The 11,608-nt window shown below is 37.7% G+C and overlaps 42 non-coding genes across 42 annotated transcripts; all 42 read left to right on the top strand.

Moving 5' to 3' along the window:
* Positions 1-348: 348 nt before the first annotated feature.
* TRNAW-CCA (transfer RNA tryptophan (anticodon CCA)) lies at positions 349-420 on the top strand. Its single transcript has one exon. It is a non-coding gene; the product is annotated as a tRNA-Trp (tRNA).
* A 144-nt stretch (positions 421-564) lies between these two features.
* On the top strand, positions 565-636 carry TRNAW-CCA (transfer RNA tryptophan (anticodon CCA)). Its single transcript has one exon. It is a non-coding gene; the product is annotated as a tRNA-Trp (tRNA).
* Positions 637-780: 144 nt separating this feature from the next.
* On the top strand, positions 781-852 carry TRNAW-CCA (transfer RNA tryptophan (anticodon CCA)). Its single transcript has one exon. It is a non-coding gene; the product is annotated as a tRNA-Trp (tRNA).
* A 144-nt stretch (positions 853-996) lies between these two features.
* On the top strand, positions 997-1,068 carry TRNAW-CCA (transfer RNA tryptophan (anticodon CCA)). The gene has a single exon. It is a non-coding gene; the product is annotated as a tRNA-Trp (tRNA).
* Positions 1,069-1,485: 417 nt separating this feature from the next.
* TRNAW-CCA (transfer RNA tryptophan (anticodon CCA)) lies at positions 1,486-1,557 on the top strand. Its single transcript has one exon. It is a non-coding gene; the product is annotated as a tRNA-Trp (tRNA).
* A 417-nt stretch (positions 1,558-1,974) lies between these two features.
* On the top strand, positions 1,975-2,046 carry TRNAW-CCA (transfer RNA tryptophan (anticodon CCA)). The gene has a single exon. It is a non-coding gene; the product is annotated as a tRNA-Trp (tRNA).
* A 144-nt stretch (positions 2,047-2,190) lies between these two features.
* On the top strand, positions 2,191-2,262 carry TRNAW-CCA (transfer RNA tryptophan (anticodon CCA)). The gene has a single exon. It is a non-coding gene; the product is annotated as a tRNA-Trp (tRNA).
* A 144-nt stretch (positions 2,263-2,406) lies between these two features.
* Positions 2,407-2,478, top strand: TRNAW-CCA (transfer RNA tryptophan (anticodon CCA)). The gene has a single exon. It is a non-coding gene; the product is annotated as a tRNA-Trp (tRNA).
* A 791-nt stretch (positions 2,479-3,269) lies between these two features.
* On the top strand, positions 3,270-3,341 carry TRNAW-CCA (transfer RNA tryptophan (anticodon CCA)). Its single transcript has one exon. It is a non-coding gene; the product is annotated as a tRNA-Trp (tRNA).
* A 144-nt stretch (positions 3,342-3,485) lies between these two features.
* On the top strand, positions 3,486-3,557 carry TRNAW-CCA (transfer RNA tryptophan (anticodon CCA)). Its single transcript has one exon. It is a non-coding gene; the product is annotated as a tRNA-Trp (tRNA).
* A 359-nt stretch (positions 3,558-3,916) lies between these two features.
* On the top strand, positions 3,917-3,988 carry TRNAW-CCA (transfer RNA tryptophan (anticodon CCA)). The gene has a single exon. It is a non-coding gene; the product is annotated as a tRNA-Trp (tRNA).
* A 144-nt stretch (positions 3,989-4,132) lies between these two features.
* Positions 4,133-4,204, top strand: TRNAW-CCA (transfer RNA tryptophan (anticodon CCA)). The gene has a single exon. It is a non-coding gene; the product is annotated as a tRNA-Trp (tRNA).
* Positions 4,205-4,347: 143 nt separating this feature from the next.
* TRNAW-CCA (transfer RNA tryptophan (anticodon CCA)) lies at positions 4,348-4,419 on the top strand. The gene has a single exon. It is a non-coding gene; the product is annotated as a tRNA-Trp (tRNA).
* Positions 4,420-4,564: 145 nt separating this feature from the next.
* Positions 4,565-4,636, top strand: TRNAW-CCA (transfer RNA tryptophan (anticodon CCA)). The gene has a single exon. It is a non-coding gene; the product is annotated as a tRNA-Trp (tRNA).
* A 144-nt stretch (positions 4,637-4,780) lies between these two features.
* TRNAW-CCA (transfer RNA tryptophan (anticodon CCA)) lies at positions 4,781-4,852 on the top strand. Its single transcript has one exon. It is a non-coding gene; the product is annotated as a tRNA-Trp (tRNA).
* Positions 4,853-4,996: 144 nt separating this feature from the next.
* On the top strand, positions 4,997-5,068 carry TRNAW-CCA (transfer RNA tryptophan (anticodon CCA)). Its single transcript has one exon. It is a non-coding gene; the product is annotated as a tRNA-Trp (tRNA).
* Positions 5,069-5,213: 145 nt separating this feature from the next.
* On the top strand, positions 5,214-5,285 carry TRNAW-CCA (transfer RNA tryptophan (anticodon CCA)). The gene has a single exon. It is a non-coding gene; the product is annotated as a tRNA-Trp (tRNA).
* A 144-nt stretch (positions 5,286-5,429) lies between these two features.
* Positions 5,430-5,501, top strand: TRNAW-CCA (transfer RNA tryptophan (anticodon CCA)). The gene has a single exon. It is a non-coding gene; the product is annotated as a tRNA-Trp (tRNA).
* Positions 5,502-5,918: 417 nt separating this feature from the next.
* Positions 5,919-5,990, top strand: TRNAW-CCA (transfer RNA tryptophan (anticodon CCA)). The gene has a single exon. It is a non-coding gene; the product is annotated as a tRNA-Trp (tRNA).
* Positions 5,991-6,134: 144 nt separating this feature from the next.
* On the top strand, positions 6,135-6,206 carry TRNAW-CCA (transfer RNA tryptophan (anticodon CCA)). The gene has a single exon. It is a non-coding gene; the product is annotated as a tRNA-Trp (tRNA).
* Positions 6,207-6,566: 360 nt separating this feature from the next.
* TRNAW-CCA (transfer RNA tryptophan (anticodon CCA)) lies at positions 6,567-6,638 on the top strand. Its single transcript has one exon. It is a non-coding gene; the product is annotated as a tRNA-Trp (tRNA).
* A 144-nt stretch (positions 6,639-6,782) lies between these two features.
* Positions 6,783-6,854, top strand: TRNAW-CCA (transfer RNA tryptophan (anticodon CCA)). Its single transcript has one exon. It is a non-coding gene; the product is annotated as a tRNA-Trp (tRNA).
* Positions 6,855-7,429: 575 nt separating this feature from the next.
* Positions 7,430-7,501, top strand: TRNAW-CCA (transfer RNA tryptophan (anticodon CCA)). Its single transcript has one exon. It is a non-coding gene; the product is annotated as a tRNA-Trp (tRNA).
* A 143-nt stretch (positions 7,502-7,644) lies between these two features.
* TRNAW-CCA (transfer RNA tryptophan (anticodon CCA)) lies at positions 7,645-7,716 on the top strand. The gene has a single exon. It is a non-coding gene; the product is annotated as a tRNA-Trp (tRNA).
* A 144-nt stretch (positions 7,717-7,860) lies between these two features.
* TRNAW-CCA (transfer RNA tryptophan (anticodon CCA)) lies at positions 7,861-7,932 on the top strand. The gene has a single exon. It is a non-coding gene; the product is annotated as a tRNA-Trp (tRNA).
* A 145-nt stretch (positions 7,933-8,077) lies between these two features.
* On the top strand, positions 8,078-8,149 carry TRNAW-CCA (transfer RNA tryptophan (anticodon CCA)). The gene has a single exon. It is a non-coding gene; the product is annotated as a tRNA-Trp (tRNA).
* A 143-nt stretch (positions 8,150-8,292) lies between these two features.
* On the top strand, positions 8,293-8,364 carry TRNAW-CCA (transfer RNA tryptophan (anticodon CCA)). Its single transcript has one exon. It is a non-coding gene; the product is annotated as a tRNA-Trp (tRNA).
* Positions 8,365-8,509: 145 nt separating this feature from the next.
* Positions 8,510-8,581, top strand: TRNAW-CCA (transfer RNA tryptophan (anticodon CCA)). Its single transcript has one exon. It is a non-coding gene; the product is annotated as a tRNA-Trp (tRNA).
* Positions 8,582-8,724: 143 nt separating this feature from the next.
* TRNAW-CCA (transfer RNA tryptophan (anticodon CCA)) lies at positions 8,725-8,796 on the top strand. The gene has a single exon. It is a non-coding gene; the product is annotated as a tRNA-Trp (tRNA).
* A 144-nt stretch (positions 8,797-8,940) lies between these two features.
* On the top strand, positions 8,941-9,012 carry TRNAW-CCA (transfer RNA tryptophan (anticodon CCA)). Its single transcript has one exon. It is a non-coding gene; the product is annotated as a tRNA-Trp (tRNA).
* Positions 9,013-9,156: 144 nt separating this feature from the next.
* TRNAW-CCA (transfer RNA tryptophan (anticodon CCA)) lies at positions 9,157-9,228 on the top strand. Its single transcript has one exon. It is a non-coding gene; the product is annotated as a tRNA-Trp (tRNA).
* A 145-nt stretch (positions 9,229-9,373) lies between these two features.
* Positions 9,374-9,445, top strand: TRNAW-CCA (transfer RNA tryptophan (anticodon CCA)). The gene has a single exon. It is a non-coding gene; the product is annotated as a tRNA-Trp (tRNA).
* A 143-nt stretch (positions 9,446-9,588) lies between these two features.
* On the top strand, positions 9,589-9,660 carry TRNAW-CCA (transfer RNA tryptophan (anticodon CCA)). Its single transcript has one exon. It is a non-coding gene; the product is annotated as a tRNA-Trp (tRNA).
* Positions 9,661-9,804: 144 nt separating this feature from the next.
* Positions 9,805-9,876, top strand: TRNAW-CCA (transfer RNA tryptophan (anticodon CCA)). The gene has a single exon. It is a non-coding gene; the product is annotated as a tRNA-Trp (tRNA).
* A 145-nt stretch (positions 9,877-10,021) lies between these two features.
* Positions 10,022-10,093, top strand: TRNAW-CCA (transfer RNA tryptophan (anticodon CCA)). Its single transcript has one exon. It is a non-coding gene; the product is annotated as a tRNA-Trp (tRNA).
* Positions 10,094-10,236: 143 nt separating this feature from the next.
* On the top strand, positions 10,237-10,308 carry TRNAW-CCA (transfer RNA tryptophan (anticodon CCA)). Its single transcript has one exon. It is a non-coding gene; the product is annotated as a tRNA-Trp (tRNA).
* A 145-nt stretch (positions 10,309-10,453) lies between these two features.
* On the top strand, positions 10,454-10,525 carry TRNAW-CCA (transfer RNA tryptophan (anticodon CCA)). The gene has a single exon. It is a non-coding gene; the product is annotated as a tRNA-Trp (tRNA).
* A 143-nt stretch (positions 10,526-10,668) lies between these two features.
* TRNAW-CCA (transfer RNA tryptophan (anticodon CCA)) lies at positions 10,669-10,740 on the top strand. Its single transcript has one exon. It is a non-coding gene; the product is annotated as a tRNA-Trp (tRNA).
* A 144-nt stretch (positions 10,741-10,884) lies between these two features.
* TRNAW-CCA (transfer RNA tryptophan (anticodon CCA)) lies at positions 10,885-10,956 on the top strand. The gene has a single exon. It is a non-coding gene; the product is annotated as a tRNA-Trp (tRNA).
* Positions 10,957-11,100: 144 nt separating this feature from the next.
* Positions 11,101-11,172, top strand: TRNAW-CCA (transfer RNA tryptophan (anticodon CCA)). The gene has a single exon. It is a non-coding gene; the product is annotated as a tRNA-Trp (tRNA).
* A 145-nt stretch (positions 11,173-11,317) lies between these two features.
* TRNAW-CCA (transfer RNA tryptophan (anticodon CCA)) lies at positions 11,318-11,389 on the top strand. The gene has a single exon. It is a non-coding gene; the product is annotated as a tRNA-Trp (tRNA).
* A 143-nt stretch (positions 11,390-11,532) lies between these two features.
* Positions 11,533-11,604, top strand: TRNAW-CCA (transfer RNA tryptophan (anticodon CCA)). The gene has a single exon. It is a non-coding gene; the product is annotated as a tRNA-Trp (tRNA).
* The last annotated feature ends 4 nt before the right edge of the window (positions 11,605-11,608 follow it).

Below are 11,608 nucleotides of genomic sequence, written 5' to 3'. Positions count from 1 at the left end.
AATTTTATACTCGCTATTTCAACCTCGTGCTCAATTGTTCCGGATACAAAATTCATTTTATTCGGTCGAAACATCATTTGAAAATTTCCTTATACTCATTGTTCTTTAGTCAACATTTGACCAACTTAACATGACTCGGTGACCCAACGGTAGCACGTCTGACTCCAGATTCGAAGGTTGCATGTTCAAATTACGTCCAGGTCACACACTTAGATATACATCCTTTATAGCGGTGTGTGTGTCATGCTCATTTATTTCATATATAAAATTCAGTTCATTCGAAAGAAGTTTGCAAATGTCCTTAAACTCATTGTCTTTTTAGTAAAAAAAATTTGCCACGCTTGCCGGGGCCTGGTGGCGCAACGGTAGCGCGTCTGACTCCAGATGAGAAGGTTGCGTGTTCGAATCACACCCGGGTCATGCATTTAAGTCCTTGTGTTTTATATGAATTTGTCGTGCTCATTTCTTTCATATATAAAATTAAATTTATTCGATAGGAACATGTGAATTGCGAATCTTTTTTTAATCATTGTTTTTAGTCAAAACATTTGAGGTGTCGAATGTGGCCTGGTGGCGCAACGGTAGCGCGTCTGACTCCAGATCCGAAGGTTGCGTGTTCGAATCACGCCCGGGTCATGCATTTAAGTCTTTGTGTTTTATATGAATTTGTCGTGCCCATTTCTTTCATATATAAAATTAAATTTATTCGATAGGAACATATAAATTGCGAATCTTTTTATAATCATTGTTTTTAGTCAAAACATTTGACGTGTCTAACGTGGCTTGGTGGCGCAACGGTAGCGCGTCTGACTCCAGATCAGAAGGCTGCGTGTTCGAATCACGCCCGGGTCATGCGTTTAAGTTGATACGTTTTATATGAAGTTGTCGTGCTCACTTCTTTCATATATAAAATTAAATTTATTCGATAGGAACATGTTATTTGCGAATCTTTTTATAATCATTGTTTTTAGTAAAAACATTTGACGCGCTTAAAGTGGCCTGGTGGCGCAACGGTAGCGCGTCTCTCTCCAGATCAGAAAGTTGCGTGTTCGAATCACGCCCGGGTCATGCGTTTAAGTTGATATGTTTTATATAAAGTTGTCGTGCTCACTTCTTTCATATATAAAATAAAATGTTTTCGATAGGAACATATTATTTGCGAATCTTTTTATGATCATAGTTTTTAGTCAAAACATTTGACGTGTCTAACGTGTCCTGGTGGCGCAACGGTAGCGAGTCTGACTCCATATCCGAAGGTTGCGTGTTCGAATTACTCCCGGGTCATGCATTCAAGTTGATATGTTTTATAAGAATTTGTCGTGCTCATTTCTTTCATATATAAAATTAAATTTATTCGATAGGAACATATGAATTGCGAATCTTTTTATAATCATTGTTTTTAGTCAATCTTTTTATAACCATTGTTTTTAAGTCAATCTTTTTATAACCATTGTTTTTAGTCAAAACATTTGACGTATCGGATGTGGCCTGGTGGCGCAACGGTAGCGCGTCTGACTCCAGATCTGAAGGTTGCGTGTTCGAATCACGTCCGGGTCATGCATTAAAGTTGATATGTTTTATATGAATTTGTCGTGCTCATTTCTTTCATATATCAAATTAAATTTATTCGATAGGAGCATATGAATTGCGAATCTTTTTATAATCATTGTTTTTAGTCAAAACATTTGACGTGTCTAACGTGTCCTGGTGGCGCAACGGTAGCGAGTCTGACTCCATATCCGAAGGTTGCGTGTTCGAATTACTCCCGGGTCATGCATTCAAGTTGATATGTTTTATAAGAATTTGTCGTGCTCATTTCTTTCATATATAAAATTAAATTTATTCGATAGGAACATATGAATTGCGAATCTTTTTATAATCATTGTTTTTAGTCAATCTTTTTATAACCATTGTTTTTAAGTCAATCTTTTTATAACCATTGTTTTTAGTCAAAACATTTGACGTATCGGATGTGGCCTGGTGGCGCAACGGTAGCGCGTCTGACTCCAGATCTGAAGGTTGCGTGTTCGAATCACGTCCGGGTCATGCATTAAAGTTGATATGTTTTATATGAATTTGTCGTGCTCATTTCTTTCATATATCAAATTAAATTTATTCGATAGGAGCATATGAATTGCGAATCTTTTTATAATCATTGTTTTTAGTCAAAACATTTGACGAGTCTAACGTGGCCTGGTGGCGCAATGGTAGCGCGTCTGACTCCAGATCTGAAGGTTGCGTGTTCGAATCACGCCCGGGTAATGCATTAAAGTTGATATGTTTTATATGAATTTGTCGTGCTCATTTCTTTCATATATAAAATTAAATTTATTCGATAGGAACATATAAAATGCGAAACTTTTTATAATCATTGTTTTTAGTCAAAACATTTGACGTGCTTAACGTGGCCTGGTGGCGCAACGGTAGCGCGTCTGACTCCAGATTAGAAAGTTGCGTGTTCGAATCACTCCCGGGTCATGCATTTAAGTTGATAAGTTTTATATGAATTTGTCGTGCTCACTTCTTTCATATATAAAATTGAATTTATTCGATAGGAACATATGAATTGCGAATCTTCTTATACTCATTGTTTTTTGTCAAAACTTTTGACGTGTTTAATGTGGCCTGGTGGCGCAACAGTAGCGCGTCTGACTTCAGTTTAGAAGGCTACGTGTTCGAATCACGCCCGGGTCAGGCGTTTAAGTTAATATGTTTCATATAAAGTTGTCGTACTCACTTCTTTCATATATAAAATAAAATGTTTTCGATAGGAACATGTGAATTGCGAATCTTTTTTTAATCATTGTTTTTAGTCAAAACATTTGACGTGTCGAATGTGGGGTGGTGGCGCAACGGTAGCGCGTCTGACTCCAGATCAGACGGTTTCGTGTCCGAATCACGCCCGGGTCATGCATTTAAGTTGATGTGTTTTATATGAATTTGTCGTTCTCATTTCTTTCATATTTAAAATTAAATTTATTCGATAGGAACATGTAAATTGCGAATCTTTTTTTAATCATTGTTTTTAGTCAAAACATTTGACGTGGGAACGTGGCGTGGTGGCGCAACGGTAGTGCGTCTGACTCCAGATCAGACGGTTGCGTGTTCGAATCACTCCCGGTTCATGCATTTAAGTTGATAAGTTTTATATGAATTTGTCGTGCTCACTCCTTTCATATATAAAATTGAATTTACTCGATAGGAAAATATGAATTGCGAATCTTCTTATACTCATTGTTTTTTGTCAAAACATTTGACGTGTTTAATGTGGCCTGGTGGCGCAACAGTACCGCGTCTGACTCCAGATCAGAAGGTTGCGTGTTCGAATCACGCCCGGGTCATGCATTTAAGTTGATGTGTTTTATATGAATTTGTCGTGCTCATTTCTTTCATATTTAAAATTAAATTTATTCGATAGGAATATATAAATTGCGAATCTTTTTTTAATCATTGTTTTTAGTCAAAACATTTGACGTGTTGAATGTGTCCTGGTGGCGCAACGGTAGCGCGTCTGACTCCAGATCTGAAGGTTGCGTGTTCGAATCACGCCCGGGTCATGCATTTAAGTTGATGTGTTTTATATGAATTTGTCGTTCTCATTTCTTTCATATTTAAAATTAAATTTATTCGATAGGAACATGTAAATTGCGAATCTTTTTTTAATCATTGTTTTTAGTCAAAACATTTGACGTGGGAACGTGGCGTGGTGGCGCAACGGTAGTGCGTCTGACTCCAGATCAGACGGTTGCGTGTTCGAATCACTCCCGGTTCATGCATTTAAGTTGATAAGTTTTATATGAATTTGTCGTGCTCACTCCTTTCATATATAAAATTGAATTTACTCGATAGGAAAATATGAATTGCGAATCTTCTTATACTCATTGTTTTTTGTCAAAACATTTGACGTGTTTAATGTGGCCTGGTGGCGCAACAGTACCGCGTCTGACTCCAGATCAGAAGGTTGCGTGTTCGAATCACGCCCGGGTCATGCATTTAAGTTGATGTGTTTTATATGAATTTGTCGTGCTCATTTCTTTCATATTTAAAATTAAATTTATTCGATAGGAATATATAAATTGCGAATCTTTTTTTAATCATTGTTTTTAGTGAAAACATTTGACGTGTTGATTGTGTCCTGGTGGCGCAACGGTAGCGCGTCTGACTCCAGATCTGAAGGTTGCGTGTTCGAATCACGCCCGGGTCACGCATTTAAGTCTTTGTGTTTTATATGAATTTGTCGTGCTCATTTCTTTCATATTTAAAATTAAATTTATTCGATAGGAACATATTAATTGCGAATATTTTTTTAATCATTGTTTTTAGTCAAAACATTTGACGTGCGAATGTGGCCTGGTGGCGCAACGGTAGCGCGTCTGACTCCAGATCAGAAGGTTGCGTGTTCGAATCACGCCCGGGTCATGCATTTAAGTTGATGTGTTTTATATGAATTTGTCGTGCTCATTTCTTTCATATTTAAAATTAAATTTATTCGATAGGGACGTATGAATTGCGAATCTTTTTTTAATCATTGTTTTTAGTCAAAACATTTGACGTGTCGAATCGTGGCCTGGTGGCGCAACGGTAGCGCATCTGACTCCAGATCAGAAGGTTGCGTGTTCGAATCACGCCCGGGTCATGCATTTAAATTGATGTGTTTTATATGAATTTGTCGTGCTCATTTCTTTCATATTTAAAATTAAATTTATTCGATAGGAACATGTAAATTGCGAATCTTTTTTTAATCATTGTTTTTAGTCAAAACATTTGAGGTGTCGAATGTGGCCTGGTGGCGCAACGGTAGCGCGTCTGACTCCAGATCCGAAGGTTGCGTGTTCGAATCACGCCCGGGTCATGCATTTAAGTCTTTGTGTTTTATATGAATTTGTCGTGCCCATTTCTTTCATATATAAAATTAAATTTATTCGATAGGAACATATAAATTGCGAATCTTTTTATAATCATTGTTTTTAGTCAAAACATTTGACGTGTCTAACGTGGCTTGGTGGCGCAACGGTAGCGCGTCTGACTCCAGATCAGAAGGCTGCGTGTTCGAATCACGCCCGGGTCATGCGTTTAAGTTGATACGTTTTATATGAAGTTGTCGTGCTCATTTCTTTCATATTTAAAATTAAATTTATTCGATAGGAACATATGAATTGCGAATCTTTTTATAATCATTGTTTTTAGTCAAAACATTTGACGTATCGAATCGTGGCCTGGTGGCGCAACGGTAGCGCGTCTGACTCCAGATCAGAAGGTTGCGTGTTCGAATCACGCCCGGGTCATGCATTTAAGTTGATGTGTTTTATATGAATTTGTCGTGCTCATTTCTTTCATATTTAAAATTAAATTTATTCGATAGGAACATGTAAATTGCGAATCTTTTTATAATCATTGTTTTTAGTAAAAATATTTGACGCGCTTAACGTGGCCTGGTGGCGCAACGGTAGCGCGTCTCTCTCCAGATCAGAAAGTTGCGTGTTCGAATCACGCCCGGGTCATGCGTTTAAGTTGATATGTTTTATATAAAGTTGTCGTGCTCACTTCTTTCATATATAAAATAAAATGTTTTCGATAGGAACATATTATTTGCGAATCTTTTTATGATCATAGTTTTTAGTCAAAACATTTGACGTGTCTAACGTGTCCTGGTGGCGCAACGGTAGCGAGTCTGACTCCATATACGAAGGTTGCGTCTTCGAATTACTCCCGGGTCATGCATTCAAGTTGATATGTTTTATAAGAATTTGTCGTGCTCATTTCTTTCATATATAAAATTAAATTTATTCGATAGGAACATATGAATTGCGAATCTTTTTATAATCATTGTTTTTAGTCAATCTTTTTATAACCATTGTTTTTAAGTCAATCTTTTTATAACCATTGTTTTTAGTCAAAACATTTGACGTGTCGGATGTGGCCTGGTGGCGCAACGGTAGCGCGTCTGACTCCAGATCAGAAGGTTGCGTGTTCGAATCACGCTCGGGTCATGCATTTAAGTTGATGTGTGTTATATGAATTTGTCGTGCTCATTTCTTTCATATTTAAAATTAAATTTATTCGATAGGAACAAATGAATTGCGAAACTTTTTACAATCATTGTTTTTAGTCAAAATATTTGACTTGTCTAATGTGGCCTGGTGGCGCAACGGTAGCGCGTCTGACTCCAGATCTGAAGGTTGCGTGTTCGAATCACGCCCGGGTAATGCATTAAAGTTGATATGTTTTATATGAATTTGTCGTGCTCATTTCTTTCATATATAAAATTAAATTTATTCGATAGGAACATATGAATTGCGAATCTTCTTATACTCATTGTTTTTTGTCAAAACTTTTGACGCGTTTAATGTGGCCTGGTGGCGCAACAGTAGCGCGTCTGACTTCAGTTCAGAAGGCTACGTGTTCGAATCACGCCCGGGTCAGGCGTTTAAGTTAATATGTTTCATATAAAGTTGTCGTGCTCACTTCTTTCATATATAAAATAAAATGTTTTCGATAGGAACATGTTATTTGCGAATATTTTTTTAATCATTGTTTTTAGTCAAAACATTTGACGTGCCGAATGTGGCCTGGTGGCGCAACGGTAGCGCGTGTGACTCCAGATCAAAAGGTTGCGTGTTCGAATCACGCCCGGGTCATGCATTTACGTTGATGTGTTTTATATGAATTTGACGTGCTCACTTCTTTCATATATAAAATAAAATTTATTCGATAGGAACATGTGAATTGCGAATCTTTTTTTAATCATTGTTTTTAGTCAAAACATTTGACGTGTCGAATGTGGGGTGGTGGCGCAACGGTAGCGCGTTTGACTCCAGATCAGAAGGTTGCGTGTTCGAATCACGCCCGGGTCATGCATTTAAGTTGATGTGTTTTATATGAATTTGCCGTGCTCATTTCTTTCATATTTAAAATTAAATTTATTCGATAGGAACATATAAATTGCGAATCTTTTTTTAATCATTGTTTTTAGTCAAAACATTTGACGTGTCAAATGTGGCCTGGTGGCGCAACGGTAGCGCGTCTGTCTCCAGATCAGACGGTTTCGTGTCCGAATCACGCCCGGGTCATGCATTTAAGTTGATGTGTTTTATATGAATTTGTCGTTCTCATTTCTTTCATATTTAAAATTAAATTTATTCGATAGGAACATGTAAATTGCGAATCTTTTTTTAATCATTGTTTTTAGTCAAAACATTTGACGTGGGAATGTGGCGTGGTGGCGCAACGGTAGTGCGTCTGACTCCAGATCAGACGGTTGCGTGTTCGAATCACTCCCGGGTCATGCATTTAAGTTGATAAGTTTTATATGAATTTGTCGTGCTCACTCCTTTCATATATAAAATTGAATTTACTCGATAGGAAAATATGAATTGCGAATCTTCTTATACTCATTGTTTTTTGTCAAAACATTTGACGTGTTTAATGTGGGGTGGTGGCGCAACGGTAACGCGTTTGACTCCAGATCAGAAGGTTGCGTGTTCGAATCACGCCCGGGTCACGCATTTAAGTCTTTGTGCTTTATATGAATTTGTCGTGCTCATTTCTTTCATATTTAAAATTAAATTTATTCGATAGGAACATATGAATTGCGAATATTTTTTTAATCATTGTTTTTAGTCAAAACATTTGACGTGCGAATGTGGCCTGGTGGCGCAACGGTAGCGCGTCTGACTCCAGATCAGAAGGTTGCGTGTTCGAATCACGCCCGGGTCATGCATTTAAGTTGATGTGTTTTATATGAATTTGTCGTGCACATTTCTTTCATATTTAAAATTAAATTTATTCGATAGGGACGAATGAATTGCGAATCTTTTTTTAATCATTGTTTTTAGTCAAAACATTTGACGTGTCGAATGTGGCCTGGTGGCGCAACGGTAGCGCGTCTGACTCCAGATCAGACGGTTGCGTGTTCGAATCACGCCCGGGTCATGCATTTAAGTTGATGTGTTTTATATGAATTTGTCGTGCTCATTTCTTTCATATTTAAAATTAAATTTATTCGATAGGAACGTATGAATTGCGAATCTTTTTTTAATCATTGTTTTTAGTCAAAACATTTGACGTGTCGAATCGTGGCCTGGTGGCGCAACGGTAGCGCATCTGACTCCAGATCAGAAGGTTGCGTGTTCGAATCACGCCCGGGTCATGCATTTAAATTGATGTGTTTTATATGAATTTGTCGTGCTCATTTCTTTCATATTTAAAATTAAATTTATTCGATAGGAACATGTAAATTGCGAATCTTTTTTTAATCATTGTTTTTAGTCAAAACATTTGACGTGCGAATGTGGCCTGGTGGCGCAACGGTAGCGCGTCTGACTCCAGATCAGAAGGTTGCGTGTTCGAATCACGCCCGGGTCATGCATTTAAGTTGATGTGTTTTATATGAATTTGTCGTGCTCATTTCTTTCATATTTAAAATAAAATTTATTCGATAGGAACGTATGAATTGCGAATCTTTTTATAATCATTGTTTTTAGTCAAAACATTTGACGTATCGAATCGTGGCCTGGTGGCGCAACGGTAGCGCTTCTGACTCCAGATCAGAAGGTTGCGTGTTCGAATCACGCCCGGGTCATGCATTTAAGTTGATGTGTTTTATATGAATTTGTCGTGCTCATTTCTTTCATATTTAAAATTAAATATATTCGATAGGAACATATGAATTGCGAATCTTTTTTTAATCATTGTTTTTAGTCAAAACATTTGACGTGCGAATGTGGCCTGGTGGCGCAACGGTAGCGCGTCTGACTCCAGATCAGAAGGTTGCGTGTTCGAATCACGCCCGGGTCATGCATTTAAGTTGATGTGTTTTATATGAATTTGTCGTGCTCATTTCTTTCATATTTAAAATTAAATTTATTCGATAGGAACATGTAAATTGCGAATCTTATATTAATCATTGTTTTTAGTAAAAACATTTGACGTGTCGAATGTGGCCTGGTGGCGCAAAGGTAGCGCGTCTGCCTCCAGATCAGAAGGTTGCGTGTTCGAATCACGCCCGGTTCATGCATTTAAGTTGATGTGTTTTATATGAATTTGTCGTGCTCATTTCTTTCATATTTAAAATTAAATTTATTCGATAGGGACGTATGAATTGCGAATCTTTTTTTAATCATTGTTTTTAGTCAAAACATTTGACGTGTCGAATGTGGCCTGGTGGCGCAACGGTAGCGCGTCTGACTCCAGATCAGACGGTTGCGTGTTCGAATCACGCCCGGGTCATGCATTTAAGTTGATGTGTTTTATATGAATTTGTCGTGCTCATTTCTTTCATATTTAAAATTAAATTTATTCGATAGGAACGTATGAATTGCGAATCTTTTTTTAATCATTGTTTTTAGTCAAAACATTTGACGTATCGAATCGTGGCCTGGTGGCGCAACGGTAGCGCGTCTGACTCCAGATCAGAAGGTTGCGTGTTCGAATCACGCCCGGGTCGTGCATTTAAATTGATGTGTTTTATATGAATTTGTCGTGCTCATTTCTTTCATATTTAAAATTAAATTTATTCGATAGGAACATGTAAATTGCGAATCTTTTTTTAATCATTGTTTTTAGTCAAAACATTTGACGTGCGAATGTGGCCTGGTGGCGCAACGGTAGCGCGTCTGACTCCAGATCAGGAGGTTGCGTGTTCGAATCACGCCCGGGTCATGCATTTAAGTTGATGTGTTTTATATGAATTTGTCGTGCACATTTCTTTCATATTTAAAATTAAATTTATTCGATAGGGACGAATGAATTGCGAATCTTTTTTTAATCATTGTTTTTAGTCAAAACATTTGACGTGTCGAATGTGGCCTGGTGGCGCAACGGTAGCGCGTCTGACTCCAGATCAGACGGTTTCGTGTTCGAATCACGCCCGGGTCATGCATTTAAGTTGATGTGTTTTATATGAATTTGTCGTGCTCATTTCTTTCATATTTAAAATTAAATTTATTCGATAGGAACGTATGAATTGCGAATCTTTTTTTAATCATTGTTTTTAGTCAAAACATTTGACGTGTCGAATCGTGGCCTGGTGGCGCAACGGTAGCGCATCTGACTCCAGATCAGAAGGTTGCGTGTTCGAATCACGCCCGGGTCATGCATTTAAATAGATGTGTTTTATATGAATTTGTCGTGCTCATTTCTTTCATATTTAAAATTAAATTTATTCGATAGGAACATGTAAATTGCGAATCTTTTTTTAATCATTGTTTTTAGTCAAAACATTTGACGTGCGAATGTGGCCTGGTGGCGCAACGGTAGCGCGTCTGACTCCAGATCAGAAGGTTGCGTGTTCGAATCACGCCCGGGTCATGCATTTAAGTTGATGTGTTTTATATGAATTTGTCGTGCTCATTTCTTTCATATTTAAAATAAAATTTATTCGATAGGAACGTATGAATTGCGAATCTTTTTATAATCATTGTTTTTAGTCAAAACATTTGACGTATTGAATCGTGGCCTGGTGGCGCAACGGTAGCGCTTCTGACTCCAGATCAGAAGGTTGCGTGTTCGAATCACGCCCGGGTCATGCATTTAAGTTGATGTGTTTTATATGAATTTGTCGTGCTCATTTCTTTCATATTTAAAATTAAATATATTCGATAGGAACATATGAATTGCGAATCTTTTTTTAATCATTGTTTTTAGTCAAAACATTTGACGTGCGAATGTGGCCTGGTGGCGCAACGGTAGCGCGTCTGACTCCAGATCAGAAGGTTGCGTGTTCGAATCACGCCCGGGTCATGCATTTAAGTTGATGTGTTTTATATGAATTTGTCGTGCTCATTTCTTTCATATTTAAAATTAAATTTATTCGATAGGAACATGTAAATTGCGAATCTTATATTAATCATTGTTTTTAGTAAAAACATTTGACGTGTCGAATGTGGCCTGGTGGCGCAAAGGTAGCGCGTCTGCCTCCAGATCAGAAGGTTGCGTGTTCGAATCACGCCCGGTTCATGCATTTAAGTTGATGTGTTTTATATGAATTTGTCGTGCTCATTTCTTTCATATTTAAAATTAAATTTATTCGATAGGGACGTATGAATTGCGAATCTTTTTTTAATCATTGTTTTTAGTCAAAACATTTGACGTGTCGAATGTGGCCTGGTGGCGCAACGGTAGCGCGTCTGACTCCAGATCAGACGGTTGCGTGTTCGAATCACGCCCGGGTCATGCATTTAAGTTGATGTGTTTTATATGAATTTGTCGTGCTCATTTCTTTCATATTTAAAATTAAATTTATTCGATAGGAACGTATGAATTGCGAATCTTTTTTTAATCATTGTTTTTAGTCAAAACATTTGACGTATCGAATCGTGGCCTGGTGGCGCAACGGTAGCGCGTCTGACTCCAGATCAGAAGGTTGCGTGTTCGAATCACGCCCGGGTCATGCATTTAAATTGATGTGTTTTATATGAATTTGTCGTGCTCATTTCTTTCATATTTAAAATTAAATTTATTCGATAGGAACATGTAAATTGCGAATCTTTTTTTAATCATTGTTTTTAGTCAAAACATTTGACCTGCGAATGTGGCCTGGTGGCGCAACGGTAGCGCGTCTGACTCCAGATCAGGAGGTTGCGTGTTCGAATCACGCCCGGGTCATGCA

Source organism: Pholcus phalangioides, unplaced genomic scaffold (genome assembly GCF_987345545.1).
Source record: "Pholcus phalangioides strain wild (caught in Gottingen) unplaced genomic scaffold, Ppha-v1.0 ptg000017l_1, whole genome shotgun sequence".
Classification (NCBI taxonomy): domain Eukaryota; kingdom Metazoa; phylum Arthropoda; class Arachnida; order Araneae; family Pholcidae; genus Pholcus; species Pholcus phalangioides.
This window is presented reverse-complemented; position numbering and strand designations above follow the sequence as displayed.